Source organism: Carya illinoinensis, chromosome 13 (genome assembly GCF_018687715.1).
Source record: "Carya illinoinensis cultivar Pawnee chromosome 13, C.illinoinensisPawnee_v1, whole genome shotgun sequence".
In the NCBI taxonomy this organism is placed as follows: domain Eukaryota; kingdom Viridiplantae; phylum Streptophyta; class Magnoliopsida; order Fagales; family Juglandaceae; genus Carya; species Carya illinoinensis.
The window spans coordinates 17,931,093-17,946,813 of record NC_056764.1 but is presented as its reverse complement, the minus strand read 5'-3'; the positions used below and the strand labels follow the sequence as shown (position 1 = coordinate 17,946,813).

General features: G+C 38.7%; 1 non-coding gene across 1 annotated transcript; it reads left to right on the top strand.

The window, feature by feature from the left end:
* The first annotated feature begins 3,151 nt into the window (after positions 1–3,151).
* LOC122293110 lies at positions 3,152–3,258 on the top strand. The gene has a single exon (XR_006237165.1). It is a non-coding gene; the product is annotated as a small nucleolar RNA R71 (small nucleolar RNA).
* The last annotated feature ends 12,463 nt before the right edge of the window (positions 3,259–15,721 follow it).

The following is a 15,721-nucleotide window of genomic DNA, read 5'->3' as shown; positions in this document are numbered from 1 at the left end:
CAAACACCACAGTAAGCATCTCCTTCTCAGTTGTCGTATAATTCAATTGAGCTTCATTCAATGTCCGGCTTGCATAATAGATGGCTCTAAACAGCTTGTCTCGCCTTTGCCCCAACACTGCTCCAATTGCAAAGTCACTTGCATCGCACATAACTTCAAAAGGTTGACTCCACTCAGGCACAATCACAATTGGTGCTGAAATTAGCTTCTCCTTGAGTGCATTAAAGGCCTGCAAACAAACAACATCAAAGTCAAATGTAGAATTTTTCTCAAGAAGATTACATAAAGGTTTAGAGAGTTTAGAAAAATCCTTGATAAATCTTCTATAAAATCCCGCATGTCCCAGAAAACTTCTGATTCCCTTCACATTCTTTGGAGGTGGTAGTTTCTCTATGGTTGCAATTTTGGCTCGATCCACCTCAATTCCTTTGGATGACACTCTATGGCCCAGCACGATCCCTTCTTGAACCATGAAATGACACTTCTCCCAGTTTAGGACTAGATTTTATCTTCACATCTCTGCAAAACAAGAGCTAAGTTATGTAAACAATGATCAAAAGATGTACCAAAAACTGAAAAGTCATCCATGAATAGTTCCATTATATCTTCCACCATGTCAGAAAAGATAGCCATCATGCAACGTTGAAATGTCGCAGGGGCGTTGCACAATCCAAAGGGCATCCTCCTAAAAGCAAATGTTCCATAGCGGCATGTGAATGTAGTTTCTCTTGATCTTCAGGAGGTATAGCAATCTGATTATACCCCGAATAACCATCCAAAAAACAATAGTAGGAGTACCTAGCCAATCGATCCAACATCTGATCAATGAATGGAAGTGGAAAATGATCCTTCCTTGTTGCTTTATTCAACTTGCGGTAATCCATGCATACACGCCATCCCGTGACTGTTCTTGTAGGAATGAACTCATTATTGTCATTTTTCACCACCGTCATTCCACCCTTCTTTGGTACAACTTGCACTGGACTTACCCATGAACTATCTGAAATAGCATATATAATTCCAGCATTAAGGAGTTTCAAAATTTTAGCTCTCATTACTTCCTTCATTGCTGGATTTAATCTTCTTTGGTGCTCGATTGTTGGTTTGTAAAGCTCCTCCATTAAAATCTTGTGCATACAAATGGAGGGACTTATTCCTTTTATGTCAGAAATAGTCCATCCCAAGGCTGTTCTATGCTCCCTCAATACACGCAGCAACTTTTCCTCTTCTTCGGGTGTGAGTGATGTAGCAACAATCACTGGAAAGGTATCACTATCACCCAAGAATGCATAGCGAAGATGCTCAGGTAATTGCTTCAACTCCGGAGTTGTATTTTTCTGCATCTTTGCTTTAGCAATTTCAGATTCAACCTTTGGTACTATCGGCTCTAGCTTCCCCACTTCATTACTAAGTGATGTAACCTGCTGCAATGCTCCCAAAGCAAAAACGTAGTGGAGAAATTCTTCACTAACAAAAGGCAAGTCAGATTCACAAATAGCAGAATTATTAAAATCAAAAGCATGAGATGAAGTGGTGATACAGTGTTCTAGGTGATCGGATGGCATATCTTCTTGAAAGGCCTCTTCTACACATTGCTTAATGACATCTACCTGAAAGCAAGTACTTGTATCTTCTGGAAATTTCATAGCTTGGTAGATGTTGAACATAACCTCTTCCTTGTTTACTCTCAATGTCAATTCACCCTTTTGAACATCAATTAAAGCTCTTCCCGTGGCCAAGAATGGTCGACCAAGAATTAGAGGGACATCTTCATCTTCCTCCATATCTAACACCACAAAATCAGCAGGAAAAATGAATTTATCCACCTTTACCAATACATCTTCTATGATCCCACGTGGATACTTGATGGACCGATCCGCTAGCTGCAAAGAAATTGTTGTATGCTTCATCTCTCCAAGTCCTAATTTCCTGCAAACAGAAAGTGGCATAAGATTAATGCTAGCACCAAGATCACATAAAACTCTATCAAAAAATGAATCTCCAATAGTGCAAGGCAAAGTGAAACTCCCCGGATCTTTTAATTTTTGAGGCAATTTCTTTTGAAGAATGGCACTGCATTCTTCAGAAAGCTTCACTGTTTCAAAATCTTCGAACCTTCTCTTCTTGGAAATGATGTCCTTCAGAAATTTGACATAATTTGGCATTTGTTCCAAAGCATCTGCAAAAGGAATATTAATGTGAATTTTCTTAAAAATATCCAAAAACTTAGAAAATTGCTTATCTAGTTTTTGCTTTTGAAAACGCTGAGGGTAAGGAAGTGGAGGGGCAAGAATAGGAGGATTGTCAGGAAATGAAATTGCAGGAGGCAAGTCGGTCTCCTCTAGTGTATCATTGACAATCTCCTCTTCTTCTACTTGATCTTTGCTTTGGCCATTGTTCGCAGTGGTAGGGGTGGACTTGCTCTCATTTAATGGTGCCCTCTCAATTTCTTTTCCACTCCTAAGTGTGATGGCCTTGCATTGTTCCTTTGGATTCACTTCAGTGTTGCTAGGAAAAGCTCCTCTTTGTTGGGCATTGATGGTAGTGGCTAGTTGGCCAATTTGCACTTCCAGAATCAGTCTTTTTAAACCTTGCATTGGTTTCCTGAACAAAGGAAACCATGGCATCCTCAAGTGACATCTTCTTCTCGCTTGGTTGGCTATCAAATCCTGGAGGAGGTTGAGGTTGCAACACGTTCTTTGTATTTCCATATGAAAGATTCTCATGATTTCTAAGCCCTGGATGATAGTAATTTGGCATAGGATTACCACGATAGTTGTAGTTCCGATTGTTGACATATTGAACTTGTTCTTGACTCGCCTCATTGCTTGGAACTATCATACTTGTAGATGCAACATATTCTGTACTTTGTGGTATCCTTTGTGTTGTCAAGGCTGAAATCTGATGAGATAGAGTAGCAACTTGAGCTGAAAGGGCTGCTATCGGCTCCAAGTCATGAATTCCAGCAACCTTCTTAGCCAAAGTCCTCTCAGTTGGCTATTGATAGTTATTTGAGGCCATTTCTTCCAAAAGTGCAGTAGCACCTTCAGCTGTCTTCGACATCAAAGTTCCACCAGAAGCAGCATCAACTATAGTTCGAGTTTGCCCATTTAACCCATTATAGAACATCTGAACTTGCAACCAATCTGGCAATCCATGTTGTGGGCAGCGTCGAACCAAGTCTTTATACCTCTCCCACGCTTCATAGAGTGACTCAAAATCATTTTGCTTGAACTGGCCAATCTCACTCCTGAGTTGGGCTATTTTTGCAGGAGGAAAGAATTTAGCAAGAAACCTCTCAGCCATGTCCTGCCAACTAATGATGCTTCCCAGTTGTAGAGATTATAGCCAACCTCTAGCCTTGTCCCTCAAAGAAAAAGGAAACAATCTCAGTCTAATGGTGTCTTCAGTAACACCATTGATCTTCACAGTGTCGCAAATCTCCAAGAACATTGTCAAATGAATATTGGGATCATCCAGTGGCGACCCGCTGAATTGAGCCTGCTGCACCATGCTAATCAAAGCTGGTTTGAGCCCAAAGTTGTTGGCATTAATTGGCTGGCGCATTATGCTCGAGTAATTTCCATTCACAACTGGCCGTACATAGTCCTTCAAGGTGCGTGGTAGTACCTCACGATCTTCTTCAACCATGGCTAGTATCTTATTTCTTCTTAGTGATCTAAGAGTTCTTTCAATCTCCGGATCAACAGGAATAATATCACGAGATCTAGCATGGCGCATCCAACATCGAAAACACACCTGTAGAACAAATTAAAATAAAATTCTAAATTAAAACCAAGACTACTTTGTATCGATATTGACAAAAAGAATAAGAATAAACCAATCCCTGGCAACGGCGCCAAAAACTTGACCGGTGCAAAACTGCAAGTGCACAGTATCGTAGTTTTATAGTAAAGTAATAAGAAGAGTATCGTCCTCAGGGATTGGTACCTTACGTTTGCCAAATACCAAAATTATACTAAACTTGATTTTATCTAGAGGAATCACTAAGATTTTTGTAGTTGCAATTTAAACTAAAATCGACTCAAAGAGAAATATGCAAAGGAAATAAAACTGACGTTCGAAGATCAACTTAATGGGGAGGAAAACTTCTAGGAAATCGATTTCACCTAATTCTTCACTATGCTTTTCTCATCCAGCTAACTTAATTTAAATCTCTTTTGTCTATTAGCAAATCTCTAATTCATCCAAAAGCCTCTTTCGATAGTCAATTGGAATTGACTCTTGGTTATCAATTCACACAAGAATATGCAAATTCAATAATCAAGAATGCAATAAGACCAAAGATTTAATTACTACATAGGTTCATACAAGTCTTTCGATCTCTATACTTACCTATGCTGAAATATCCAAGATCTACCCCATGATTCCCTCTTTCGATAGCAAATCACAAGATTAATTATCATCTAATCAATGGCCAGTTAATTAGAAACAATAAACTCAGAATAAATCAGATAAACAAAGAGAGAATTGCATTAAATTAGCATAGACAAACAAGCATAGTTCGGAAATAGGTTACATCGTTTTCCTAGAATAAAGTAAATTTAGCTCATGCTAGAAATGGAATTCAACATAAACGAATTCACCATAATTGTTCTGAGAAGATTGGAAGAAAATAAACACTGAAAAATCCTCCTTGCAGCCGCAAATCATCTTCAAAAGCTCAAGGGAATGATTCAACGCTTTTCTCCCATCCGTGCTCGTGTATGATTCCAACGTACGTGCAATAATTGGAATTCCCTCTCCAAAAACAGATGATTTGAATCCCTCTAGCTATGTTTTTCTGTCCCAAGAAGTGTTCTCCAGTCAAAAATTGTAGCCTTAGAGTGAAAAATTGCTTTTATATGGTGTGACGGCAGAAAACCTAAAATCTGTCAAAATACGATGTTCGCTCGAGCGGGGTGTCGAGCGCACATCGAGCGTTCGACTCTGTCTGATTTCGCTCGAGCATCCTATCGAGCGTACGTCGAGCGTTCGACTCTGCCTGATTTCGCTCGAGCGGGCAATGTCTCCGCTCGAGCGATCTTTGTTTTTCAGCAACCCGCTCGATGATTGAGCTGAAATATTGCACATTTTAACTATTTAAAACCAATGTATTTTAAATTCATCATGACATTATTATTGGTTTTAAATGGAAAAATGGTTAAAACGAATAAATCAAAGTTGTGATTTTAATTGATTAAAAGCATGAATTTATGCTTGAATTCTACCAACTATTGATTACTGTGCATTCTAGTCCATAATTTTTCTTGCTTTCCATTATCATTTGCATTTGTACCATTGTTTTCTTGTTCTTCATGTTCATAAAGTTTCTTGAGCTATCTTTCCATCTTTTGGGTTCAATTCATGAACCTCAAAAGATAGAAGCACTTCTTGCCATCTTTGAATGGAAGTTGCTCAAGCTAATTTTTCATTTGTGTTATTTTGTTGTTAAGTGTTTTTTTTTTTTAATCTCCATCTCCATTTTTCATGCATACCATGGTTCATTATGTTCATGCCTTGTTCATACTTTGTCTTGAGCTTTCCCACCATTCAAACAATCCCAACTCAATCTAACCTCATACACGGCTACACCAATCACCCCACAAATCCACCAACTCATTTCCAACCCACCTAAATTATACATTAATTGAAAGGCTGCTTGTTTGGCTTAACTTACATCGGTTGGTGCAGCTAAATTAAGGTGAGGAACATGTGAAGAAGTTGGTGCAATCAAAGGCTGCTGCTGTCCATGCAAAGTTAAAGTCTAAAAAGGGAGGTGCCATGCATTACTTGACTTGTGGAGTTGGTGGTGATTATTACCATGAAGAGCCGTGAATTGGAGGAATGAGTTTGCAACTTGGGGCAGCTATTTATATATATATATATATATTGCTGGATGAAGAAAAGAAAGGAAGAGGTAACCGAAATGAAGGAAGAAGAAGGCTGCTGTCCACCAATTGGTCTCCACCGAAATGAAGGAAAAAGAAGGCTGCTGTCCACCAAATCTACATTGAAGAATTAAGCTGCCTCTCCACCGAATTTGACATGGCAACCATCTAAAGATATATATATATATATATATATGGGAGTTGTGTTGTGCTGGACGAAAAAGAGAGCAATTGGTGGGAGGTGATTAGCTGGAATGAAGGGAGACGTGTAGGCCAATGAAGAAGTAGGCTGGAATTATTTTTCTGGAGGTGTGTAGGTCGGTTGGATGTAAGTGAGGTGCAGGAGAGAGGTGATTGAAGGGGGAATGAATTGTGAGGGAGTTTGGACCAACTAGAAGCAGTAGGTGAATGAAGTATTGTGTGCTGAAATTGAAAACAAAAAGATTAAAGATGTCGGCTGGGAGGCAATGAAGAAACCGTGTAGAAGTTAGGCATGAAATTAGTCAACAAGTTAGGCAAGAAGTTAGGCATGAAGACTTGGTTGTTTGGTTTGAAAATAAGGGAGGAGGAATGCAATGCAAGACACGGCAATTAAAGAGGAATCCAAGTGGCTGAAATTGAGGTGTGAATGCAAGAATGAAGTGTGAAACCAATTGAGGTGTGAATGCAAAAGGTGGCTAAATTAAAGTGTGAATGCAAGATTGAAGTGTGAAACCAATTGAATGAGAGATGAACTAGCCAAGATGTTCGGCTATAAAATGGGTGCAGTCCGAAGCTTACAAAAAAAAGAACAACTAGGACAACTCAAACTTAGACAAACACAACTCAACACACACAATTTTCTGCTATGTACTTGAAAGAATTAGCTCCTTTTTGTTTTAAGAAATTTTGTTTCTCCTTTTAGTTTCAAAGCTTTGTTGTTTTAGCATTTTTATTAAGTGTATTAAGATTTGTTCTAGACTTTTATTTCATTAAGAGTAATACCTTAATATTAAGTGTGCTAGTTTGTTTCATTACTAGTTTATTTCATGTAACAAAAAGAAATTGTTTTAGAAGTTTTAATCAAGTGTGCTATTTTGTTTTATAAAGAATTGTTTTAGAAGTTCTAATTAATTGTGTTACCTTAATTTATTGCAAGAAAGGTTTGGTTTTAAGCTTTTGTTTTTGTTTTTGATTTTTCTGAACATCATACGTGGAGAGCAGAGGAATTGTTATAGAGTTTTTATTAAAGGTCTAAAGATTAATTTTCAAGAGTGATACGTGAGAAATTGTTCCTTTTTGTTTCGAATTTCAATTGAATAGTGAAAGGAAGTTTACGTTTAGACTTTTCGTTCCCTATTTTATTTTAACTTCAGTTTAAAGTTTATAGAATACTTTTGAGTTTCTGTTTACTTATTTCGTGTTATTTATTTTTCTTACTTTTTTAAGTTTTCATTTAATAGTGATTACAACTGTTATGTGTTATTTTGAGAATTCGTGATTTAATTACAAAGATGAATTCTAGAATCTTGGTTTTGGGCATTTTAAATTTTCCGTTCATGTTTTGTCAATTACTTTCTAATTTAGTTTAATGCTTAATTTAGTTTTATTAATTTCTGAGCTTAATTTATTAGTCCTTTACATTCCAATCCAATAAACAAAAAAATCAAAAGACATGAATCTAGTCCATGACTAGTACCCTTTTCCATCCATTGCATATACCATCATTTTATTTTCTCTTTGTGAAGTTTTTCACATTTTTTCAATGAGTTTAATTTTAAGAAACTTTCCCTGAGGAGACGATCTATGAATTTATTCCTAATTATTACACGACATCCTCCTGCACTTGGGATAGCATTAGTGCTACTCATTTTTCAGTGAGTCACTCGAGCTCCATGTCGAGCGGCAGTCGAGCGTTTGAATCTGCCTGAATTCGCTTCAGCAGCCAAAAGCCTCCGCTCGAGCGAACTTGTAAAATCTGCAATATCAAATTTTGCAAGTCATCAATAACCTTCACTCCGGTTACAAGATGAACGAAAGCAAGATAAGGGGAATATGGCACGTCTTGGGCCTGAGGGAAATTGATCTTATGGCAGTTGTGGATTACAATTGGAAGAATGAAGGGCAAAAAGCATTTCTTTGAGTCAATTCGTCCATTGCAAGAATTGCGTTTCAACGGCTAAGGTAGGATGCATTTGATAATATTTTCCTCAAGAAAATGGTGTAAACGGCATAGGGTACAGTCCGATAAGTTGCAATGCACATCGAAGTGCACCTAGGTGGCGATCGGCAGTGACCTGGACATTGGAATGACTTTCCTTGTATGGAAATGTGGTGTATCAAGTCTAATCTTCTAATTCACTCAAAGAACGAAGCAAAACAAAACAATAATAGTAATCAAGCCCATATAAAAAAGGAGAGAAAGAATTAAAATTGAAATTTACTTTGGAAGATGCTTTAAAGATGATTAACCACTTGTAAGATGATGAATGCCCTTAACTCCAGTTACGAGCCTAACCAAGGCTAGATAAGGGGCGTATGGCACAACTTGGGCAAGAAGGAAAGCAATGGTATGGCATCCGTGGGCTAAAATTCGAAGAATAAAAGAAAAGACAGATTTCTTAGAGTTAATTAGTCCAACGCTAGAGCAGAGTTACGACGGGAAAGGTGGGATGTATTTGATGAGATTTCCCGTGATAAAACGATGTAAACGGCATAGCTTATAGTCCGATTCGTTGCAATCCACAAAGGGGTGGCCCTAGTTCGCGGTTAGCGGTGACTTTGGCGTTGGAATGACTTTCCTTGCATTGAAATGTGGTGGATCCGAGTCCAATATTCTATTCCACTCTAAGAATGATGGGAAACAACAATAAAAGTATTAACGTCCATATAAATATTGTGGGAAAGAATTAAGAAGGAAATCGATCTATAAACATGGTTTAGAGATGACTAATTACTTGTAAGTTGATTAATAACCTTAACTCCGGTTACAAGCTTAACCAAAGCAAGATAAGGGGAGTATGGCACGTCTTGGGCTTGAGGGAAACCGATCGTAAGGCAGCTGTGGATTACAATCGGAAGAATGAAGAAAAAAAAGCGTTTCTTTGAGTCAATTCGTCCTTTGCAAGAATTGCGTTTCGACGGTTAAGGTGGGATGCATTTGCTAATATTTTCCTTAAGAAAATGGTGTAAACGACATAGGGTAGAGTCCGATTAACTGCAACGCATATCGAGGTGTACCTAGGTGGCAATAGGCAGTGACCTAGGCATTGGAATGACTTTCCTTGTATGGAAATGTGGCGTATCAAGTCTAATCTTCTGATTCACTCAAAGAACGATGCAAAACCAAACAATAAGAGTAATAAATCCCATATAAAAAAGGAGAGAAAGAATTAAAATTGAAATTTACTTTGGAACATGGTTTAAAGATGATTAACCACTTGTAAGTTGATGAAGGCCCTTAACTCCAGTTACGAGCTTAACCAAGGCTAGATAAGGGGCGTATGACACAACTTGGGCATGAGGGAAAGCAATGGTATGGCATCTGTAGGCTAAAATTCGAAGAATGAAAGAAAAGACAGATTTCTTAGAGTCAATTAGTCCAATGTTAGAATAGAGCTACGACGGTAAAGGTGGGATGTATTTGATGAGATTTCCCATGAGAAAATGGTGTAAACGGCGTAGCCTATAGTCCGATTCATTGCAATGCGCAAAGGGGTGCCCCTAGTTTGAGATTGGCGGTGACTTTGGCGTTGGAATGACTTTCCTTGCATTGAAATGTGGTGGATCCATGTCCAATATTCTATTCCGCTCTAAGAATGATGGGAGACAACAATAAAAGTATTAGCGTCCATATAAAAATTGTGAGAAAGAATTAAGAAGTAAATCGATTTATAAACATGCTTTAGAGATGACTAATTACTTGTAAGTTGATTAATAACCTTAACTCCGGTTACAAGCTTAACCAAAGCAAGATAAGAGGAGTATGGCACGTCTTGGGCTTAAGGGAAACCGATCGTAAGGCAGCCGTGGATTACAATTCGAAGAATGAAGGAAAAAAAGCGTTTCTTTGAGTCAATTTGTCCATTGCAAGAATTGCGTTTCGACCATTAAGGTGCGACGCATTTGATAATATTTTCCTTAAGAAAATGGTGCAAACGGCATAGGGTACAGTCCGATTAGTTGCAATGCACATCGAAGTGCACCTAGCTGGCGATCGGCGGTGACCTGGGCATTGGAATGACTTTCCTTGTATGGAAATGTGGTGTATCAAGTCTAATCTTTTAATTCACTCAAAGAACGATGCAAAACAAAACAATAATAGTAATCAAGCCCATATAAAAAAGGAGAGAAAGAATTAAAATTGAAATTTACTTTGGAAGATGGTTTAAAGATGATTAACCACTTGTAAGTTGATGAATGCCCTTAACTCCAGTTACGAGCTTAAACAAGGCTAGATAGGGGGCGTATGGCACAACTTGGGCAAGAGGGAAAGCAATGGCATGGCATCTATGGGCAAAAATTTGAAGAATGAAAGAAAAGACAGATTTCTTAGAGTCAATTAGTCCAACGCTAGAACAGAGTTACGACGGGAAAGGCGGGATGTATTTGATGAGATTTCCCGTGATAAAACGGTGTAAACGGCATAGCCTATAGTTCGATTTGTTGCAATCCACAAAGGGGTGCCCCTAGTTCGCGATTGGCGGTGACTTTGGCGTTGGAATGACTTTCCTTGCATTGAAATGTGGTGGATCCGAGTCCAACATTCTATTCCACTCTAAGAATGATGGGAAACAACAATAAAAGTATTAACCTCCATATAAATATTGTGGGAAAGAATTAAGAAGGAAATCGATCTATAAACATGGTTTAGAGATGACTAATCACTTGTAAGTTGATTAATAACCTTAACGCCGGTTACAAGCTTAACCAAAGCAAGATAAGGGGAGTATGGCACGTCTTGGGCTCGAGGGAAACCGATCATAAGGCAGCTGTGGATTACAATTGGAAGAATGAAGAAAAAAAAGCGTTTCTTTGTGTCAATTCGTCCATTGCAAGAATTGCGTTTCGACGGTTAAGGTGAGATGCATTTGCTAATATTTTCCTTAAGAAAATGGTGTAAACGGCATAGGGTAGAGTCCGATTAGCTGCAACGCATATCGAGGTGTACCTAGGTGGCGATAGGCAGTGACCTGGGCATTGGAATGACTTTCCTTGTATGGAAATGTGGTGTATCAAGTCTAATCTTCTAATTCACTCAAAGAACGATGCAGAACAAAACAATAATAGTAATCAAGCCCATATAAAAAAGGAGAGAAAGAATTAAAATTGAAATTTACTTTGGAAGATGGTTTAAAGATGATTAACCACTTGTAAGTTGATGAATGCCCTTAACTCCAGTTACGAGCTTAACCAAGGCTAGATAAGGGGGCTAAAATTCGAAGAATGAAAGAAAAGACAGATTTCTTAGAGTCAATTAGTCCAACGCTAGAACAGAATTACGACGGTAGAGGTGAGATGTATTTGATTAGATTTCCCATGATAAAATGGTGTAAACAGCATACCCAATAGTCCGATTCGTTGCAATGCGCAAAGGGGTGCCCCTAGTTCGCGATTGGCGGTGACTTTGGCATTGGAATGACTTTCCTTGTATTGAAATGTGGTGGATACGAGTCCAATATTCTATTCCGCGCTAAGAACGATGGGAAACAACAATAAAAGTATTAACGTCCATATAAAAATTGTGGGAAAGAACTAAGAAGGAAATCGATCTATAAACATGGTTTAGAGATGACTAATCACTTGTAAGTTGATTGATTACCTTAAGTCCCGTTTACAAGCTTAACCAAAGCAAGATAAGGGGAGTATGGCACGTCTTGGGCTTGAGGGAAACAGATCGTATGGCGGCTGTGGATTACAACTGGAAGAATGAACGAAAAAAAGCGTTTCTTTGAGTCAATTCGTCCTTTGCAGGAATTATGTTTCGACGGTTAAGGTGGGATGCATTTGCTAATATTTTCCTTAAGAAAATGGTCTAAACGGCATAGGGTAGAGTCCGACTAGTTGCAATGCACATCGAGGTGCACCTAGGTGGCGATAGGCAGTGACTTGGGCATTGGAATGACTTTCATTGTATGGAAATGTGGTGTATCAAGTCTAATATTCTAAATCACTCATAGAACGATGCAAAACAAAACAATAAGAGTAATCAAGCCCATATAAAAAAGGAGAGAAAGAGTTAAAATTGAAATTTATTTTGGAAGATGGTTTAAAGATGATTAACCACTTGTAAGTTGATGAATGCCCTTAACTCCAGTTAGGAGCTTAACCAAGGCTAGATAGGGGGCGTATGGCACAACTTGGGCAAGAGGGAAAGCAATGGTATGGCATCTGTGGGCTAAAATTTGAAGAATAAAAGAAAAGACAGATTTCTTAGAGTCAATTAGTCCAACGCTAGAACAGAGTTACGACGGTAAAGGTGGGATGTATTTGATGAGATTTCCCGTGATAAAACGGTGTAAACGGCATAGGCTATAGTCCGATTCGTTGCAATGCACAAAGGGGTGCCCCTAGTTCGCGCTTGGCAGTGACTTTGGCATTGGAATGACTTTCCTCGTATTGAAATGTGGTGAATCCGAGTCCAATATTCTATTCCGCTCTAAGAATGATGGGAAAGAACAATAAAAGAATTAACGTCCATATAAAAATTTTTGGAAAGAATTAAGAAGGAAATCAATCTATAAACATGGTTTAGAGATGACTAATCACTTGAAAGTTGATTAATAACCTTAACTCCGGTTACAAGCTTAACCAAAGCAAGATAAGGGGAGTATGGCACGTCTTGGACTTCAGGGAAACCGATCATAAGCCAGCTGTGGATTACAATTGGAAGAATGAAGGAAAAAAAACGTTTGTTTGAGTCAATTCATCCATTGCACGAATTGCGATTCGACGGTTAAGGTGGGATGCATTTGCTAATATTTTCCTTAAGAAAATGGTGAAATCGGCATAGGATAGAGTCCGACTAGTTGCAATGCACATCGAGGTGCACCTAGGTGGCGATTGGCAGTGACCTGGGCATTGGAATGATTTTCCTTGTTTGGAAATGTGGTTTATCAAGTGTAATCTTCTAATTCACTCAAAGAACGATGCAAAACAAAACAATAAGACTAATAAAGCCCATATAAAATAGGAGAGAAAGAATTAAAATTGAAATTTACTTTGGAAGATGATTTAGAGATGATTAATCACTTGTAAGTTGATGAATGCACTTAACTCCAGTTACGAGCTTAACCAAGGCTAGATAAGGGGCGTATGGCACAACTTGGGCAAGAGCGAAACCAATGGTATGGCATCCGTGTTCGAAGAATGAAAGAAAAGACAGGTTTCTTCGAGTCAATGAGTCCAACGCTAGAACAGACTTACGACGGTAAAGGTGGGATGTATTTGATGAGATTTCCCATGATAAAATGGTGTAAACAGCATACCCTATAGTCTGATTCGTTGCAATGCGCAAAGGGGTGCCCCTAGTTCGCGATTGGCGGTGACTTTGGCATTGGAATGACTTTCCTTGTATTGAAATGTGGTGGATACGAGTCCAATATTCTATTCCGCTCTAAGAACGATGGGAAACAACAATAAAAGTATTAACGTCCATATAAAAATTGTGGGAAAGAACTAAGAAGGAAATTGATCTATAAACATGGTTTAGAGATGACTAATCACTTGTAAGTTGATTGATTACCTTAACTCCGTTTACAAGTTTAACCAAAGCAAGATAAGGGGAGTATGGCACATCTTGGGCTTGAGGGAAACAGATCTTATGGCAGCTGTGGATTACAACTGGAAGTTTGAAGGAAAAAAAGCATTTCTTTGAGTCAATTCGTGCTTCGCAGGAATTGCGTTTCGACGGTTAAGGTGGGATGCATTTGCTAATATTTTCCTTAAGAAAATGATGTTAACGGCATAGGGTAGAGTCCAACTAGTTTCAATGCACATCGAGGTGCACCTAGGGGGCGATAGGCAGTGACCTGGGCATTGGAATGACTTTCCTTGTATGGAAATGTGGTGTATCAAGTCTAATATTCTAAATCACTCATAGAACAATGCAAAACAAAACAATAAGAGTAATCAAGCCCATATAAAAAATGAGAGAAAGAACTAAAATTGAAATTTATTTTGGAAGATGGTTTAAAGATGATTAACCACTTGTAAGTTGATGAATGCCCTTAACTCCAGTTACGAGCTTAACCAAGGCTAGATAGGGGGCGTATGGCACAACTTGGGCAAGAGGGAAAGCAATGGTATGGCATCTGTGGGCTAAAATTCGAAGAATGAAAGAAAAGGCAGATTTCTTAGAGTCAAATAGTCCAACGCTAGAACAGAGTTACGACGGTAAAGGTGGGATGTATTTGATGAGATTTCCCGTGATAAAACGGTGTAAACGGCATAGCCTATAGTCCGATTCGTTGCAATCCACAAAGGGGTGCCCCGAGTTCGCGATTGGCGGTGACTTTGGCGTTAGAATGACTTTCCTTGCATTGAAATGTGGTGGATCCGAGTCCAATATTCTATTCCACTCTAAGAACGATGGGAAACAACAAGAAAAGAATTAACCTCCATATAAAACTTGTGGGAAAGAACTAAGAAGGCAATCGATCTATAAACATGGTTTAGAGATGACCAATTACTTGTAAGTTGATTAATTACCTTAACTCCGGTTACAAGCTTAACCAAAGCAAGATAAGTGGAGTATGGCACGTCTTGGGCTTGAGGGAAACAGATCGTATGGCAGCTGTGGATTAAAATTGGAAGAATGAAGGAAAAAAAGCGTTTCTTTGAGTCAATTCGTCCATTGCAAGAATTGCATTTCGACGGTTAAGATGGGATGCATTTGCTAATATTTTCCTTAAGAAAATGGTGTAAACGGCATAGGGTAGAGTCCGACTAGCTGCATTGCACATCGAGGTGCACCTAGGTGGCGATAGGCAGTGAGCTGGGCATTAGAATGACTTTCCTTGTATGGAAATGTGGTGTATCAAGTGTAATCTTCTAATTCACTCAAAGAACGATGCAAAACAAAACAATGAGAGTAATCAGGCCCATATAAAAAAGGAGAGAAAGAATTAAATTTGAAATTTCGTTTGGAAGATGGTTTAAAGATGATTAACCCCTTGTAAGTTGATGAATGCCCTTAACTCCAGTTACGAGCTTAAACCAAGGCTAGATAAGGGCCGTATGGCACAACTTGGGCAAGAGGGAAAGTAATGGTATGGCATTTGTGGGCTAAAATTCGAAGAATGAAAGAAAGGATAGATTTCTTCGAGTCAATTAGTCCAACGCTAGAACAGAGTTACGACGGAAAAGGTGGGATCTATTTGATGAGATTTCCCGTGAGAAAATGGTGTAAATGGCACAGGCTATAGGCCGATTCGTTGCAATGCGCAAAGGGGAGCCCCTAGTTCGCGATTGGCGGTGACTTTGGCGTTGGAATGACTTTCCTTGTGTTGAAATGTGGTGGAGCCAAGTCCAATATTCCATTCCGCTCGAAGAACGATGGGAAACAACAATAAAAGAATTAACGTCCATATAAAAATTGTGGGAAAGAACTAAGAAGGAAATCGATCTATAAGCATGGTTTAGAAATGACTAATTACTTGTAAGTTGATTAATAACCTTAACTCCGGTTACAAGCTTAACCAAAGCAAGATAAGTGGAGTATGGCACGTCTTGGGCTTGAGGGAAACTGATCGTATGGCAACAGTGGATTACAATTGGAAGAATGAACGAAAAAAGATGTTTCTTTGAGTCAATTCGTCCATTGCAAGAATTGCATTTCGACGGTTAAGGTG